The sequence below is a fragment of the Pongo abelii genome, chromosome 11 (genome assembly GCF_028885655.2).
Source record: "Pongo abelii isolate AG06213 chromosome 11, NHGRI_mPonAbe1-v2.0_pri, whole genome shotgun sequence".
NCBI classification, from domain to species: Eukaryota; Metazoa; Chordata; class Mammalia; order Primates; family Hominidae; genus Pongo; species Pongo abelii.
Genome location: NC_071996.2, coordinates 105871835 through 105890300, shown reverse-complemented (window position 1 = coordinate 105890300; position 18466 = coordinate 105871835). Strand labels below are relative to the sequence as shown.

Sequence of the window (18466 nt, the reverse complement as noted above, 5' to 3'; positions counted from 1 at the left end):
TTATAGCAAACAGAGCAGAGAAGGCCTGTTAACATTCACACAAAAAGGTGGGGTGATTAAATTCCACGAGGCTTAGGTATGGCTTTTACTTGGAAGGTAGAAAAAAATTAAATCCTTGATAATTCAGAAGGTAGAATCATAGGATTTTAGAGCCGAAAACATTTTTGAACTCATGTAATCCAAGTCTCATATTTTACAAATTAGGAAACTGAGGCCCAGGGAGGGAAAGTCACTTTCTAGAGACCACAGGAATGATAACAGAGCCAGGTCAGAGCTCTGGTCTCCTGCCTTTCTAATGCATCCACTGATGAGAAAAGATGCCTATATCTGGGAAAGGCTCTCAGGTTCAACTAAGGCCCAGGAAACATGAGTAAACCTGATAACTTTGTAGAAAGAGGAAGTTATCATACCTCTATTCCCTGTATACTGGGCCACAACACAACTATCCTTGTTTTTCTCAAATTTTTCAGGTTCTCTGATTTGCATGTTGATCTCATGTTCAAGTGGGACAAAAAAAGCATGCGAAAAGAGAGAGAAAGAAAAAATATAGCATAACATAAAGCGGAAGCAACCTTCTTCATGGCTTAGGGGTGTTTAGTAGCAAACTAGGAATCAAGAGGACCTGGATTCTCCTGGCTCTAGCTCTGCCACTTTGACAGTCATTTAACATCTTTGTGCCTCAGTTTTCCTATCTGCAAAATGAAACCACTGTATAGTAAATGATTTCTAAGGTCTCTTTCATCACTAATATTTTAGAATAATATTAGAGCAATATTCAATCCTCATGATACTAATATAATTTTATCATATCCTAGATTAGAAAGATATGTATGAAATAAGGGTGATGAGCAAGTAGTTGATTGCGAATTCATTCGAACAAACATTTATTGTTTTTTGTTTGTTTTGAGATGGAGTCTCACTCTGTCGCCCAGGCTGCAGTGCAGTGGCATGATCTCGGCTCACTGCAACCTCTGCTTCCCGGGTTCAGGCGATTCTCCTGTATCAGCCTCTTGAGTAGCTGGGACTACAGGCGTGTGCCACCATCATTGCCTCATATTTGATCCTGGGTCAAAGCAAAATGCCAGGACTCTGGAGTGCATCCTCATTGCTTTGCTATGAACATGGACATATCCACGTGAGCATTTCTGTTGATTTGGGAAACCAAGGGCAAGAAGTGGCCTACGAAGTATGCGCTATATAATATGAAAAAAAAGAAAATGAAAGGATGAAATACTAGTATATAATTAAGAGACTCAATTGCAAAAACTCTTAACCTGAACACAAATTCTGAAAGTTAACTTTGTTCTAATATATCTCACCATTACTCTTCACCTTCATGTTACTAACAAACTTCCTGAAAGTTTTCTTCATCCTGTAATTCCACTCAACAAAATAACCTTTATTTTCTGGCTTTTCTAACTTACTTTTCAAACAACCAAGTTTCTCAAAGATTGCCTAACAAACAGCCCACTGACCTGTTCTTTCTGCCTCTCTTTGAGACCTGTATCACTGTTGCGCATCCATTCTTCCTTGAAATTTTGTCTTTTATATCTTGTGGAGCATTTCCAGCACTATCCTAGTTCTCCTCCTGCCTTTTGCCTTTCTCTCATTTCTACTGTGTATTCTTTTTTTTTTTTGACACGGAGTCTCACTCTCTGTCGCCCAGGCTGGAGTGCAGTGGCGCGATCTCGGCTCACTGCAAGCTCTGCCTCCTGGGTTCACGCCATTCTCTTGCCTCAGCCTCCAAAATACCTGGGACTACAAGCGCCCGCCACCACACCCAGCTAATTTTTTTGTATTTTTAGTAGAGACGGGGTTTCACCATGTTAGCCAGGATGGTCGCGATCTCCTGACCTTGCGATCTGCCCTCCTCGGCCTCCCAAAGTGCTGGTATTACAGGCGTGCGCCACTGCGCTCGGCCCTACTGTGTATTCTTTTTTGTTTATTTGAGACACAGTCTTGCTCGGTCCCCTAGGCTGGAGTGCAGTGGTGTGATCTCGGCTTACTGCAACCTCCGCCTCCTGGGTTCAAGTGATTCTCCTGCCTCAGTCTCCAGAGTAGTTGGTATTACAGGCTCGTGCCACCACGCCTGGATAATTTTTGTATATTTACTAGAGACGGGGTTTCACCATGTTGGCGAGGCTGGTCTATAACTCCTGACCTCAGGTGATCCACCCGCCTTGGCCTCGAAAAGTGCTGGGATTACAGGTATGAGCCACCGTGTCCGGCCCCATTTCTACTGTGTATTCTTTGTTGGCTTTCTGTTTGTAAATATGGATCTTGTCCTGGAGCTTTTTTTTCAACCCTCACTATACATAGCACCCCCTCCTGGGAATCTCATGATATTCCCAGAGCTTAGACTCTCATTTCTGCAGAGGATTCTCAGTTCTAGAGGCATTCTCAAGACTTATCAGAGGTGTAAACAGGGTACTTAATGCCAGATACCCCTTCTATTGTAAGACTAAAATTTCAACTTCTGCTATTGTTGTACACTACCTACTTATGCAGGTATAGTGAGGCTAAATCTGTCACCACTCCTTGTAACAACCAGGGGAGTGGCTGCATTTCACTTCACCAACAGTTTCAATGGCCATGCAGGTATATTATACAAAGTGAAAGCTTAGCATGTAGAATCATGTACACAGCTAACCTCTAATTATTTTATTGTGTCTTGACGTAGATGTTGTCCTTTTATTCAAACACTGCCTGTTTTGTGCATAAATTACCCAAGCTACAGAAGTAGAGGAAGGGCAGGCCTAGAGGAATAACTGGAGTGGTAGGCCCAGCCTCTAAAGAAATAACAGACTTCAGGAGAAAAATGCCTGCAGTCAATTCTCTCATGAATGAGACGTAAATAGGCACCCTGTGCTTCCAAAGCTAGAAATCACAGAGATCAGGATGCTGAACACAGTCACCCTCCTTTCCTTTTGAGAACCCACTCTATTGTAAAATTTTCTCCCCAGGTTGGAGAATAGAGCTCAGAGCCTGTCTGATCATAAGTCTTAAACCAAGATGAATCATTCAATCATAATGTCATTGGCTTCAGCAATGCCCTATGATTAAGTAAAAGCCTTTCCAAAGAGCTTCCAAAAAGGAATAAAAGTACACTGAGCACTCCATTGCACATTAATGAACAGGACATTACTATATAGGGGCAAATAGAGACAGTAATGAACATTAAGTAAGCTTTCATATCCCACTGAAACTCTCCTTTGCAGCCAGAAAGCAGAAATAGCTAAAGGAAAACTACATGACTAGAGAACTGTTCTCTAAAACATGTTTTAGGCATGGCGTAGACTTTTCCCTCTTCTTTCTTTTTTTGGGGTATGTGTCTGTGTGTGTGTGCTGGGGGCAGGTGTTCTTCTAAAATATTACAAAGACTGGCCGGGCATGGTGGTTCACACCTGTGATCCTAGCACTTTGGGAGGCTGAGGTGGGAGCATTGCTTGAGCCCAGGAAGTCAAGACCAGCCTAGGCAATGTGGTGAAACCTCATCTGTACAAAAAATGAGACATAAACAGACACCCTCTGTCTCCAAAGCTAGAAATCACAGAGATCTTTGCAGATGATAGGCTTCTTCACGTGGAAGACTCAATTCAATGAAAAATGAAGGTGGCCAGTGACAAAACAATAACTAGGAAAAAAGGCAAGTACCTTCAGACCCTCCCTGTCCACTCCTCCCACCCCACCATTCTGGACACAGTCACCCTCCTTTCTTTTTGGGAACCAACCCCATTTTAAAATTTTCTCCTCAAGTTTGAGAATAGCCCTATCAGGCTCTGAGCTCATACCTATAGGTGTGGTGACATGTGGCTGTAGTCCCAGCTATTTGGAAGGCTGAGGTGGGAGGATCACCTGAGCCTAGAAGGTAGAGGCTGCAGTAAGCCCTGATCGTACTACTGCACTCCAGCTGGGGTGGCAAAGTGAGATCCTGTCTCAAAAAATAATAATAATTGTTATTATACCTATATATCTATATATACTTCAAAGACTTAGTATGGGAAAATTTAAATGCACAGTTAAGCAATACATAGAAATAAAACAAAGAAAACTCATCCATATCATCCCCAAATATAATGAACTTTTCCAGCCATTTTTCTGTGCATTTGTCTATGTATTTCACACACAGAAAGAGCAAGGATCATACTGTTCATATTATTTTGTAGCCTGTTCTTTTCACTGACAATATATGCCATGAAATTATTTCTATGTCATATATAACCCTAAGGCCTTGTTTGTTGGTTTGTTTTTCGAGACAGGGTCTCACTCTGTCGTCCAGGCTGGAGTACAGTGGCACGATCTCAGCTCACTGCAACCTCTGCCTCTTGGGCTCAAGTGATTCTCCTGCCTCAGCCTCCTGAGTAGCTGGGATTATAGGCATGCACCACCACACCCAGCTAATTTTTAAATTTTTAGTAGAGAAGGGGTTTTGCCATGTTGGCCAGGCTGGTCTCTATCTCTTGGCCTCAAGTGATCCACCTGCCTCGGCCTCCCAAAGTGCTGGGATTATAGGCATTAGCCACCACGCCTGACCCTAAGGCCATTTTTAATGGTGGTATTAAATATTCATATATGAGCTAAAAAGTATGATTGAACTATTGTACAGACTGCATCCTAATTTATTTATTCTCAATCCTTAGATGAGGTTTGCATAATTGGCTGAATTGTGTTCCCCCAAAATTCATATGTCAATATACTAACCCCCAGTACCTCAGAACGTGACTGCATTTGGAGATAGGATTTTAAAGAGATAATTAAGTTAAAATGAGGTCATCAATGGGCCTTAATCCAATATGACTGGCACCCTTATAAAAAGGGGAAACTTGAACATAGACACTTACAAGAACCATGTGAAGATCCTGCTGACAGCTTGATATCAGACCTTTAGCCTCCAGAATTGTGAGAAATAAATTTCTGTTTAAACCACTCAGTCTGCCGTGCTTTGTTATGACAGCCCTAGAAAACAAATATAGGTTGTTTACAATTTTTTTCCGATTAAGAACATCTTTGTATTTCACTCTCTGGGCACCTATCTAACTATTTCCTTTGAATACATTTCGAAACAAGGATTGTTAGGTCAAAGAGTATCTTTTTTATGCTTCTGATATGTATTGTTTGTCAAATTGTCCTGGCTAAGGGTGCGGTTTCCAGACTACTTCCAAGGCCACTAGTCTTCCTGGTGCCAGAGGTTTTCATAGGTTTTTCCTCTTTTTTCTAATTACGTGTTTTCAAATTTTCCATTAGAAATACATGTTACTTTTATAATAAAAAATATTTTTATTTTTTTAAAAGGGAAAAAGAGTCTTATTCAATATAAAATATCTCCATATTTGACTGAATTAAAATGAAACTGTTATAGAGTTTCAGTTCTGTTTTATTTTGTTTATCTGTCCCCCAAGCTGGAGTGCAGTGGCCCTATCTCAGCTCACTGCAAACTCTGCCCACCGGGTTCAAGCGATTCTCCTGACGCAGCCTCCTGAGTAGCTGGGATTACAGGCACCTGGCACCACGCTCAGCTAATTTTTGTATTTTTAGTAGAGATAGTGTTTCACCATGTTGGCCAGGCTGGTCTCAAACTCCTGACCTCAGATGATCTGCCTGCCTTAGCCTCCCAAGGTGCTGGGATTACAGGTGTGAGCCACCATACCCGGCTGAGTTCAGTTTTATAAGATGAAAGAGTTAGGGAGGTGGATGGTGGTGATGGTTGCACAAAATTTTGAATATATACATACCACTCCACTGTAGACTTAAAATGGTTAAGATGGTAAATTTTATGTGTATTTTAACACAATAATTAAAAATTGAAAATGTCATATGAAACAGTGGTTTGAAGAGACAAAACTGAAAGCTCATTAAGAGAATGAGAAGATAAGTCACAGACTAGGAGGAAACAGTTGCAGAAGACGTATCTGATAAAACAGTGTTATCTGGCCGGGTGTGGTGGTTCAGGCCTGTAATCCCAACACTTTGGGATGCCAAAGTGGATGGATTACTTGAGTCCAGGAGTTCAAGACTAGCTTGGGCAATATAGCAAACCCTATCTCTCCACAAAAAAAAAAAAAAAAAAAAAAAAAGTAGCAGGGTATGGTGGCTCAGGATGGCTCGAGCCTGGGAGGTTGAAGCTGCAGTGAACTGTGATCACATCACTGCACTCCAGCCTTGGTGACGGAGTGAGACTGTCTCAAGGCAAAAAAAAAATGTTGTTTTTAAAAAATATATACAAAGAACTATTTTTAAAATGTATTTGTTTATTAGAGGTGGGGTCTTGCTATGTTGCCTAAGCTGAATTAGAACTCCTGGGCTCAAGGGATCCTCCTGCCTCAGCTTCTGAAGTAGCTGGGACAACAGGCACAAACTATCATGCCCAGCTCAAAATACACAAAGAATTCTTAAAACTCTGGGAGCTAAGCTATGAAGATGCAAATACATAGGAATGATACAATGGACTTTGGGGACTTGGGGGAAAGGGTGGGGAGTGAGGGATAAAAGACTACACATTGGGGTACAGTGTACACTGCTCATACACTGCTCATGATCTGGTGATGGGGGCACCAAAATCTCAGAAATTACCACTAAAGAACTTATTCATGTAACCAGATACCACCTGTCTCCCCAAAACTGATTGAAATAAAAAGAAAAGTAGCTATAATTGGTGTCATTTAATAATAAAGTTTAATAATAATTTCTGGTCACTAAAAAAATTAAAAGAATTCTTAAAACTTAACAATAAGAAAACAACCCAATTTAAAAATGGGCAAAACAGGCTGGGCACGGTGGCTCACGCCTGTAATCCCAGCACTTTTGGAGGCCAAGGCTGGCAGATCACGAGGTCAGGAGATCGAGACCATCCTGGCTAACACGGTGAAACTCTGTCGCTACTAAAAAAATACAAAAAAAAAAAAATTAGCTGGGCATGGTGGCGGGCGCCTGTAGTCCCAGCTACACAGGAGGCTGAGGCAGGAGAACGGCGTGAACCCGGGAGGCGGAGCTTGCAGTGAGCAGACATCGCGCCACTGCACTCCAGCCTGGGCAACAGAATGAGACTCCGTCTAAAAAAAAAAAAGGACAAAAGACCTGAACAGATTCACATCACCAAGAAGATACACAGAAGGCAAATAAGCAATGAAAAATCCTCAACATCGTAAGTCATTAGGAAATCGCAAATTAAAACAACAATATCAGTACAAACCTAATAGAATGGCTAAAATCCAAAAGAGTGACAATACCAAATGGTGACAAGGAGGTAGAGCAGTAAGAACTCTTACTCATTGCTGATGGGATATCAAAATGGTATAGAAGACACTTTGGCAGTTTCTTACAAACTAAACACACCCATACATATGGTCTAGTGATTGCATTCCTTGCTATTTACCCTAAGGAGTCAAAAACTTAAGCCTACATGCCAGGCATGGTAGTGCATGTCTGTAGTCCTAGCTACTGGAGGGGTTGAGGTCAGACGATAACTTGAGCCCAGGAGTTCAGGTCCAGCCTGGGCAACATAATGGGATGCTGTCTCTAAAAATTTTTTAATAAAAAAAATCACATAAAACTCTGCACACAGATGTTTATAACAACGTTATTCGTAATTGCCCAATCTTGGAAGCAAATAAGAAGTCAACTAAGGATAAATAAACTGCAGTACATCCATTGGTTGGAATTTTATTTAGTGCTAAAATGAAAGGAGCTATCAAGCCATCAAAAGACATGGAGGAAACTTAAATGCATATTGGTAATTAAAAGCAGCCAATCTGAAAGGGCTGTATGATTCTAACTATATGATATTTTGAAAAGGCAAAACTATGGAGGCAGTAAAAAAGACTAGTGGTTACCAGGGATTAGGGGAGGGAGGGATAAATAGGAGAAGCACAGAGGATTTTTAGGGGAGTGAAATTATTGTGTAGGATACTGTAATTGTGGACACATTATACATTTGTGAAACCCATAGACTGTACAACACCAAAAGTGAACCCTAATATAAACCATGGACTTTGGATGATAATATTGATGTATGCATGTAGATTCATTGATTGTAATGTAAGTACCACTCTGGTGCATGATGTTGATAGTGAGGGAGGCTGGTTGTGGGGAAGAGGTCATAGAGAATGTGCTATATTTTCCACTCAATTTTTCTGTGAATTTGAACTGCTCTATAAAATAAAGTGTATTAAAAAAACACAGGCCAGGAGCCATGGCTCAGGCCTGTAATCCCAGCACTTTGGGAGGCCGACACGGGTGGATCACTTGAGGTCAGGAGTTCGAGACCATCCTGGCCAACATGGTGAAACCCCATCTCTACTAAAAATACAAAAATTAGCTGGGCGTGGTGGTGGGCGCCTGTAATCCCAGCTACTCAGGAGGCTGAGGCAGAAGAATCACTTGAACCTGGGAGGTGGAGGTTGCAGTGAGCCAAGATCGCGCTACTGCACTCCAGCCTGGGCGACAGAGTGAGACTCTGTCTAAAAAAAAAGGAAAAATTTAAAAATAAATTTTAAAAAAACTAAAGTCTCAGAGAGAGATGCATGTTGGATCAAGTCATTATTAGGAAAGTAATCTGATCTTAATCAGATCATTCTTATGTATTTGTATCATTCTTTTGTATACAACTTGATCTATTGGATCAAGTCATTGTTAGGAACCTGTCCCAGCAAACTTTCCAGTTCAATAAAGCCACCATCATTCTCCCACTTACTGAAGCCAGAAACCCAGATGTTGTTCTCGACAACTTCTTTGACCTCACTTCCCACTTTCAAATACTCATACTCAAACATATTTTAATTTTCTTTCCATCACTGTTGCCACCTTTTGAGACCGACCCACCATTGTCATTCTCCAAAACTAAAAATAGTCCAACAGGTCACCTAGCTTCTATTTTTTGGCAGATTTCAATCAATTATCTACACAGTGGCCAGACTAATCTTTTGGAAACAAATTTATGTCACTTTACTACTTAAAACTTGAGTGGATTTTTTTCCTGCACCTTTGAATTAAAGTAAAAGTCTGTAAGGCTGGTCAGGCATCTGCCTATCTTCCAACCTCAACTCACATCTCTCTCCCTCTTGCTCATCAGGCACCAAGGACGTGAACCATCCTTTACCACCCAGCCTAGCAGAGTCTCCTATAATTCTTCCTGTTACTCTCTGCTTTGGGATCTAGTTTGTTTCCTTCTATAGCTCTTTGAATGTTATAAATTCTTGTTTACTTATTCTCTGTTGATCGCTCCCACTAAACAGGAAGCTCCATGAGAGCAAGACTTCATCTGTTGGGTGCCAGGCAGTGTTCTGCCTAACATGGCAATACTAGCACCTAACATTGCCTGGCACATGGTAGGCAGTGGTGTACCAAAGGTGAAGCTATGGCAGTAGAAAGCTTTAACCTCCCGGGTTAAAGCGATTCTCCTGCCTCAGCCTCCCAAGTAGGTGGGGTTACAGGTGCCCACCACAACGTCCTGCTATCATTTCATTATTATTATTATTTTTTTTTTTTTTTCCGGGAGACGGAGTCTTGCTCTGCCGCCCAGGCTGGAGGGCAAGTGGCGTGATCTCAGCTGACTGCAACCTCCGCCTCCCAGGTTCAAGCAATTCTCCTGCCTCAGCCTTCCAAGTAGCTGGGACTACAGACGCATGCCGCCACACCCGTCTAATTTTTTGTATTTTAGTAGAGACTAGGTTCACCGTGTTGCCCAGGCTGGTCTCGAATTTCTGAGCTCAGGCAATCCGCCCGCCTCCGCCTCCCAAAGTGTTGGGATTACAGGCGTGAGCCACCGCGCCCGGCCAAAAATAAATTGTATAAAGGAGGAGACTAATGTATACATTAGTCAATTTTAGTATTATCATTATTTTGAGATGGGGTCTCGCTCTGTCACCCAGGCTGGAGTGCATGGGCAAGACCTCGGCTCACTCACTGTAACCGCCGCCTTCCGGCATCAAGCAATTCTCTTGCCTCAGCCTCCAGAGTAGCTGGGACTACCGGCGCGTGCCACTACACCTGACTTTTTTTTTTTTTTTTTTCTTTGAGACGGAGTCTCACTCTGTCGCCCACGCTGGAGTGCAGTAGGACGATCTCTGCTCACTGCAAACTCCGCCTCCCGGGTTCAAGCGATTCTGCTGCCTCAGCTTCCCAAGTAGCTGGGATTACAGTGATGTGCCACTATGTCATGCTAATTTTTGTATTTTTAGTAGAGACGGTTTCACCGTGTTGGCCAGGCTGGTCTGGAAGTCTTGACCTCAGGTGATCCGCCCACCTCGGCCTCCCAAAGTGTTGGGATTACAAGCTTGAGCCACCGCGCCCAGCCTACCTCTTCCTTTTTTAAATTGAGCAGTTAATTTCCTTTCTATTTACCCACTATCTGTTTGGGGAGGAGTTTATTTACTTAGTCTAGAGGAGACAGAAATGAAACCCTTTAATTTTGCTTTAGGGTGGAGACTTATTAAGGAAGGTGCAGGAAAGAGCAGTGTAAAATTACGGGACACGAGGACATATTGTTACTTCCTGTAAAATTGGCAGCTCTTATATTGCTTTAATTTGCACAGTTTTCTTCTCACCCTCCCAAATTATGCAACTGCATGTTGATTTGCATGATGAACGTGTAACTGAAAAGACTATTTGTACCAGAGGAGAGTCTATTTAATGAAAAGTATTAGTGAATCCTTTTAATTAAAGAATCAGTTTTTGTTCTATAAAATCATGTTTTCAGGTAGCAGATTTGCTTAGAGAGGCATATCTGTATGCTGAATAATGGATTTTACGCTTTTTGAATTCTAGCCTGAATTTCACTCACGTTTTGGTCCAGAAAAGGCAGTTTAACAGGATCAGTAGCATCAATAACCTTACCCAATATAAAATTGTAAGTTATCCATTGTATACTAAAGTTGAAAATACTAAAAGTCAAATTTGGGCCCCCATAATTTAGGTGAAGATAAATCAGATAAAGTTTAGCAATAAATGAGGAGAGCATTTCCAAATAAGATATCTAAGAAAGAGGCTAAAGGGATGGGGAGAAGGAGAAGGGGATTTTGTAGCTTAGAGAAGAACAAACTATAGGGAAGATTTTAACTTTTTTTTTTTTTTTTTTTTCTGAGACAGAGTCTCACTCTGTTGCCCTGGCTGGAGTGCAGTGGTGCAATCTTGGCTCACTGCAACCTCTGCCTCCCAGATTCAAGCTATTCTCATGCCTCAGCCTCCCGAGTAGCTGGGATTACAGGCTTGCATCACCACGCCTGGCTAATTTTTGTATTTTTAGTAGAGACGGGGTTTCACCATGTTGGCCAGGCTGTCTCAAACTCCTGGCCTCAAGTGATCTGCCCGCCTTGGCCTCCCAAAGTGCTGGGATTACAGACGTGAGCCACTGCACCCGGCCTCATTAACTTTGAAATAGATGAAAGGATATCATCTACTGCTTTCTTTGACAGGAGAGACTATAAGAATAAATAGCACAGGGTTACTACTAGAAAAATTTTGGGTGAGAAACAGTACAAATAAATCTTTGCACAAATAAGACTGTGAAGGTGAAGGGCACTGGGGTGAGTTTCTGAAGTTACTAGCACACAGCTCTGTACTTCTTGGCCTCAGTTAGCAGGGAGGCAGGGGCTTGATTTAGAACGAATATTCCTAAATGCCTCTTCCCTTTGGTCCTAACATGCTAAAAGACTGAACTGAAACTCTTTTTGTTTAACCTTTCTTTTCTCAAGCATGGCTTTCCTTTTCTACTTTTCTTATTTCTCCTATCAAGTTAAAAGAAAAATGCATTAAGAAGAGAAGCCTCAGCCGGGAGCGGTGGCTCACGCCTGGAATCCCAACACTTTGGGAGGCCAAGGTGGGCGGATCACAAGGTCAGGAGTTCAAGACCAGCCCGACCAACATGGTGAAACCCCGTCTCTACTAAAAATGCGAAAAGAAAATCAGCCGGGCGTGGCGGCTGCCTGTAATCTCAGCTACTCGGGAGGCTGAGGCGGGAGAATTGCTTGAACCCTGGAGGCAGAGGCTGCAGTGAGCTGAGATCACGGCACTGCCCTCCAGCCTGGGCGACAGTGCGAGAATCCATCTCAAAAAAAAAAAAGAGAAGCTTCTATGCAAACAACCAAGCTGAGTGTATGATGATTCTGAGTACCCCATTTGCTTGGTGATGCTTATGTAATGAAAGTTTGTTTGGGGTTTAAGGTAAGCCAGTTTTGTTTAGTTTTGGGTAGTCATTTATCCCATGAATAAGTATTGGAACGTTATTTAGATACAGGTTTCAGTGAGAGATGCGGGTGTGGAGAATGGAGAAATAAGGTAACCATGGACTTCCTATGGAAGAAGACAAAAGTGTGCACCACTGGAGAGGGCAGACAAGCTGCCCTACGTCAGAGTCTTAGCCAGGGATAGCTTGCCTCTCAAGTTCCCCTCCTCTCAGTTCCACAATGCCAAGCTTTTCCTCTAGGCTCTTATATTCACATTATGTCTGCGACGAAAGTTCTTACAGCAGGTACAAACCAAAGATTACAAAGATTAGGAAGGTAATATAAATGGGTAAATCTAGTTGGATTAAGACAACTGGAAGTTGCTGGGTTTGGGGAAGGTCCAGGTCCCACCTAAAAGGCATTCAGATAAAAACAAATGTTAAATACTCTGCAGGCCAAACAAAACACAGCTGGCTGGCTAAATTTAGCCCTATGCTCATCATGCTTTCCTCCTTTCTTAGAGAATAGAGCTTAAAATATTCCTCTTGTATGCAGATATGTATATGATACAGAAAATCAGAAGTAATTGAGAGGGAGGACTAGACAGAGCATGGTTTACTGAAATTCTACATACCTTAGGAGAGACTATTTCCATAATTTTATTCAAACTGTGAATTGAAGAATCTTGGTTCTGGTTCCTTGTTTTATTTTCACTTTTTTTTTTTTTTTTTTCTGAGAGAGTCTCACTCTGTCGCCCAGGTTAGAGTGCAGTGGTGAGATCTCAGCTCACTGCAACCTCTGTCTTCTGGGTTCAAGAGATTTTCCTGCCTCAGTCTCCTGAGTAGCTGGGATTACAGGTGTGCACCACCATGCCCAGCTAATTTTTTTGTATTTTTAATAGAGACGGGGTTTCACCATGTTGGGCAGGCTGGTCTCAAACTGATGACTTCAAGTGATCCTCCCGCCTTGGCCTTCCAAAGTGCTGGGATTACAGGCATAAGCCACCGCACTGGGCCTGGTTTCTAGTTTTAATTCTTCAAATCTGCTTTGGGATGAGAAATATAAACTATTTCTGCGTAAATCCCTTTGAAAGGGTGGAGCTTCCTCCCCCCCATCACCCCAATAGGTTGAAATTTGATTGCTGAGTCAGATATAATCCATGATAGTTTAGCACTCCCCAGATTATGTGGGGGTATTTTGATTTATCAGGATAGATATAGTCATGTCTCATTCTTTCCTTTTTTTTTTTTTGAGACGGAATTTTGCTTTTGTTGCCTAGGCTGGAGTGCAATGGTGCAGTCTCGGCTCACCGCAACCTCTGCCTCCCAGGTTCAAGCGATTCTCCTGCCTCAGCCTCTCGAGTAGCTGGGATTACAGGCATGCGCCACCATGCCCAGCTAATTTTGTATTTTTAGTAGAGATGGGGTTTCTCCATGTTGGTCATGCTGGTCTTGAGCTCCCGTCCCCAGGTCTGCCTGCCTCGGCCTCCCAAAGTGCTGGGATTACAGGTGTGAGCCACTGTGCCCGGCCTTTCCTCACTATTTCATGTTCATCTTTAGTAAAGCAGCTATCAGTAGCTTCATTTGCCACCTAAAACTTCCAATATATGTTCTTATAATTGGAGAACTTTCAGTCAGTTTATACATCTAGAGGAATCTTTTTTAATTTTTTATTTTTGAGACAGAGTCTCACTCTGTCACCCAGGCTGGGGTGCAGTGGTGCAATCTCAGCTCACTGCAAACTCTGCCTCCTGGGTTCAAGCATTTCTCCTGCCTCAGCCTCCTGAGTAGCAGGGACTACAGGCACATGCCACCACGCCCGGCTAATTTTTGTATTTCTAGTAGAGATGGGGTTTCACCATGTTGGCCAGGATGGTCTTGATCTCCTGACCTTGTGATCCACCCACCTCAGCCTCCCAAAGTGCTGGGATTACAGGCATGAGCTAACATGCCCGGCCATCTAGAGGAATCCTAATGAAAAATTAAAGACTCAAAAAGCTTTATAGTAATAGGAAAATACTACCTGTTTGTTTTTATTATGGTAATATACAAAGAGACACTGAAGGCTCTTCAACAATTCTGAATGTAAGAATGCAATTTTTAGGTAGAAAGTATTAGAGAAGAGAAAATAAGGAGAAAAAGTAATTAGAAATTGTTTCCTCAAAAAATTAAGTATCAGCTTGGCATTATGCTTATGCCTATAATCCCAGCACTTTGGGAAGCTAAGGTGGGAGGATCACTTGAGGCCAGGGGTTCAAGACCAGCCTTGGCAACATAGTAAGACCCCATCTCTTTAAAAAAAAAAAAAAAAGAGCCAGGCATGGTAGCATGTGCCTGTAGTCCTAGCTACTTGGGAGACTGAGGTGAGAGGATCACTTGAGCCCAGGAGTTTGAGGCTACAGTGAGCCCTGATCATGCCACTGCACTCCATCCTGGGCAATAGAGTGAGACTCTGTCTCTTAAAAACTAAATAGGCTGGGTGCAGTGGCTCACACCTGTAATCCTAGCACTTTGGGAGGCAGAGGCAGGTGGATCACAAGGTCAGGAGTTCAAGACCATCCTGGCTAACACGGTGAAACCCCATCTCTACTAAAAATACAAAAAATTAGCCGGGCGTGGTGGCACACGCCTATAGTCCCAGCTACTCGGGAGTCTGAGGCAGGAGAATGGTGTGAACCCAGCAGGTAGAGAATGGTGTAAACCCAGCAGGTGGAGCTTGCAGTGAGCCGAGATGGTGCCATTGCACTCCAGCCTGGGTGACAGAGCGAGACTCCGTCTCAAATAAATAAATAAATAAATAAATAAATAAATATCAAACTAGTCAGCTTCTTCTAGCAGAGAGCAGAGAGGAGGGTACATCTGGAGAGGAAATATGAAATATCCAACAGCCTGAGTAGAAACTGATATGGGAAAGAGGAACAGGAAGATCAGTGATGGCTGACTAGGAACATTGGATGCCAGTTCTCCTCAGAGAGAAGAACCAAAGGTGAATAATCATGGCCCAAGTGGAATACTGAGGGAAGAGTGCCGGAACCCACAGGAAGAAGTTGGGGCACAGAAAAAAGAGGGAAGCAAGAGTTTGGCAGAGATAATCCCCAAGGGACTTGCAGTCCTGTGGAAAGGGTAGGTGGGGATGTTTTTAGCTCCTTTCACTTACCCTTGCTGCAGCAGACTGCTGGTTTCCAAACTGTTGAAGAGCCCCTCTGCCCTCTTGAATTGGCACCAGTATGAGCGGTGATTTGAGAAATTCTTGAGGGCAGAGCACCAAGTTGCCAGCTCATGCAGGATTGCTCACCCTGCCCGTAGACCCGAGCTGAGGTAGTGGGTGCCATACTGGTTGTGCACCCACTGAGGGCCTCTGTCCTGCCCAAGGAGTCTCAGCCCTTGTGTTGCTGCATTACTGGATCCCCTGTAAACATTCCCTAGCACCTGCTCAGGCTGTAGCAACCACAAAGGGCCAGTGGGATCCAGGGGGAGCTGTGGCGTTGCTGGAGGTGTAACCCTCAGGGCAAACTGTCCATAGGGGAAGGGAGTGTACACCGTGCCAAAACACCCCTTGGGACAAAGGAGACGAGAGTACAGGGTCTCCTGTGCCTGAGAGCTCCCTGCTTGTGCACTTAAGGTGACTGTGTCCCTTCCAGCAGAGATGCAGGTGTGGTGCTGGAGGAGTGTGTTTCAATCTCAGTGGGCAGACAGAATTGGTGCTCAAGAAGGGACATAGAAAGGGGGACTTCTCCCCTACAATCATTGCTGTGTACATAGCCAGGCTGTTCCTGTGGGGGGCTGGCACAGGTGTGCCTATGGATGGTCAATGCAGGGCTATTAGGGGTGGGTGCACCCCAACTGGCAGTGTTCCCCCCACCACCCCAGGCCCGGCTTGCATGAAGAGTGGGGCCCCTCTCCCTCTCTACTTGGAGCAACAGTTTTCCTGCAGTAGAGATCAACGAAGCCACAAAGTTGTCTGTGTTCAGCTGAGGGAAGAGGTTCCCACGGGAGGCCATTTCAGTGGAGGGCTCTGGGACAGGCATTTCTGTGGCCCTCACCTATATTGCAGCCTAGAGATAAACGACATTGCCTATCTCAGGGTCACAAAGCCTCAGGACAGGGGTGTGATTGGGAGGTAGATCGCATTCCTTCTTGGTCAGGACATGGCGCTGGTGCAGCCCTTTCTGCCTGTGATGGAAACCTCAGCGCATTTCACCACAAGCCCCCGACCAGCCTCATCAGGGTTTGTGCTTCCACTGTCATTGGGGTATCCGAAGGTGAGCTTAGCAGTCCAGCTGCACCCAGCTTCCTCCTCCTTTCCTGGGGTAAGTAGGGAACTCAGGGCACCCAGCATTCCACAGATCAGTCCACCCACAGATCAGCCCACCACCTGAGACAACAGACAGCCCCTCCCAGTAAACAAAGATTAAGCACGCACACACCCTCGGCATCTGGCTCTTACCCGTATTCGCCACCTGCTGGTCTACAGACGGAACTGCACAACCCAATACAAAACCTTCTGATGGAACTGCACAGCGCTATGAACCAGGTAAGCTTCCTGAGACCTCCACAATCTCAGCCCTGCAGAAGGCGGTGAGCCTGCTAATATGCCCAGCACAGTGCTACTACAATCAGCATTTGAGAAAGCCACTGCACAAAGGCTAACTATAACCAAGGAATTCATACAGAACTTTGGCCCCCTGACAGCATCCAGAATTGAAGCCAAACAACCATTCACAACATACATTACAGTCACACCCTCAAAGGGGATAATTCTTTTAAAAGTCCCATGCAATGAAAAGTAAATTCAAAAATTAAGAAGTGAGAGATTCTCCAGATGAGAAAGAACCAATCTAAGAAGTCTGTCAGTATGAGAAAACAGAGTATTTCAACAACCTCAAAAGATTACATTAGCTCTCCAGCAACAGATACTAACCAAAATGAAAATTCTGAAATTACAGACAAAGAATTTTCGAAATATATATTGTAAGGAAGTTCAATGAGATCCAAGAAAAGGTGAAAAAACCAACATGAAGAAATTAGAGAAACAATTCAGGATATGAATGAAAAATTTACAAAAAAGAAAATTTACTAAAAAGATAGATATTTAAAAAAAAACAGAACTTCCGCAAATTAAAAATGTATTATAGGAATTACAAAATACAGTTGAAAGACTTAGAAATAGACTAGACCAAGCAGAAGAAAGAAATTTAGCAGAAGACAGGTCTTTCAATTTAACCCAGTCAGAGAAAAATAAAGAAAAAAGAATTTTTAAAAATGAGCAAAGCCTTCAAGAAATATGGGAATATGTAAGGTGGCCAATCCTATAAATAATAGGTATTCCTAAGATAGAATAAGAAAAAGTAAAAATCTTTTGTTTTCTTTTTTTTTTTTGAGATGGAGTCTCGCTCTGTCGCACAGGTTGGAGTGCGATGGCATAATCTCGGCTCACTGCAATCTCCACATCCTGGGTTCAAGCCATTCTCCTACCTCAGCCTCCTGAGTAGCTGGGATTATAGGCATGCACCATCACACCTGGCTAATTTCTGGATTTTTTTTTTGAGATGGAGTCTCACACTGTCGCCTGGGTTGCAGTGCAGTGGCCCAGTCAGGGCTCACTGCAACCTCCACCTCCCAGGTTCAAGCGATTCTCCTGCCTTAGCCTCCCGAGTAGCTAGGACTACAGGCTCCCGCCAACACGCCTGGCTATTTTTTTTTTTTTTGTATTTTTAGTAGAGACAGAGGTTCACTATGTTGGTCAGGCTGGTCTCAAATGCCTGATCTTGTATCCACCTGCTTTGGCCTCCCAAAGTGCTAGGATTACAGCCGTGAGCCACCGCGCCTGACCAATGTGTGTACACCCACCATCACATTAGAACTAACATCCCCCTAGAATATTACGATTAATATCACAGGGTGTACACACATGGTGTACACTCACTGTGACATTAGAAATAACATCCTCCTAGAATATTACGATTAATATCACAGGGTGATATTACACCGTGTGTGTACACCCACTGTGACATTAGGTGTAACATCCCCCTAAAATATTACAAATAATATCACAGGTTGTATACACATCGTGTAACCCACTGTGAAATTAGCAGTAACATTTCCCTAGGATATTACAAATAATATCACTGGTGGTTTACCCACATGGGGTACACCCCCTGTGACATTAGAAGTAACATCACTTTAGGATATTACAAATAATATAGGGGGTGTGCACACATGATGGACATCCCCTGTGACATTAGGAATAACATCCCCCTGGGAGGCTGAGGCAAGAGAATTACTTGAAACCGGAAGGCAGAGGTTGCA

At 43.3% G+C, this 18466-nt stretch overlaps 1 long non-coding RNA gene across 1 annotated transcript; it reads right to left on the bottom strand.

The window, feature by feature from the left end:
• Positions 1-858: 858 nt before the first annotated feature.
• Positions 859-9949, bottom strand: LOC129057854 (uncharacterized). Its single transcript, XR_008522637.1, has 3 exons — positions 9902-9949; positions 4842-4956; positions 859-1193 (listed from the first exon to the last, which is right to left on the bottom strand). It is a non-coding gene; the product is annotated as an uncharacterized LOC129057854 (long non-coding RNA).
• Positions 9950-18466: the final 8517 nt, after the last annotated feature.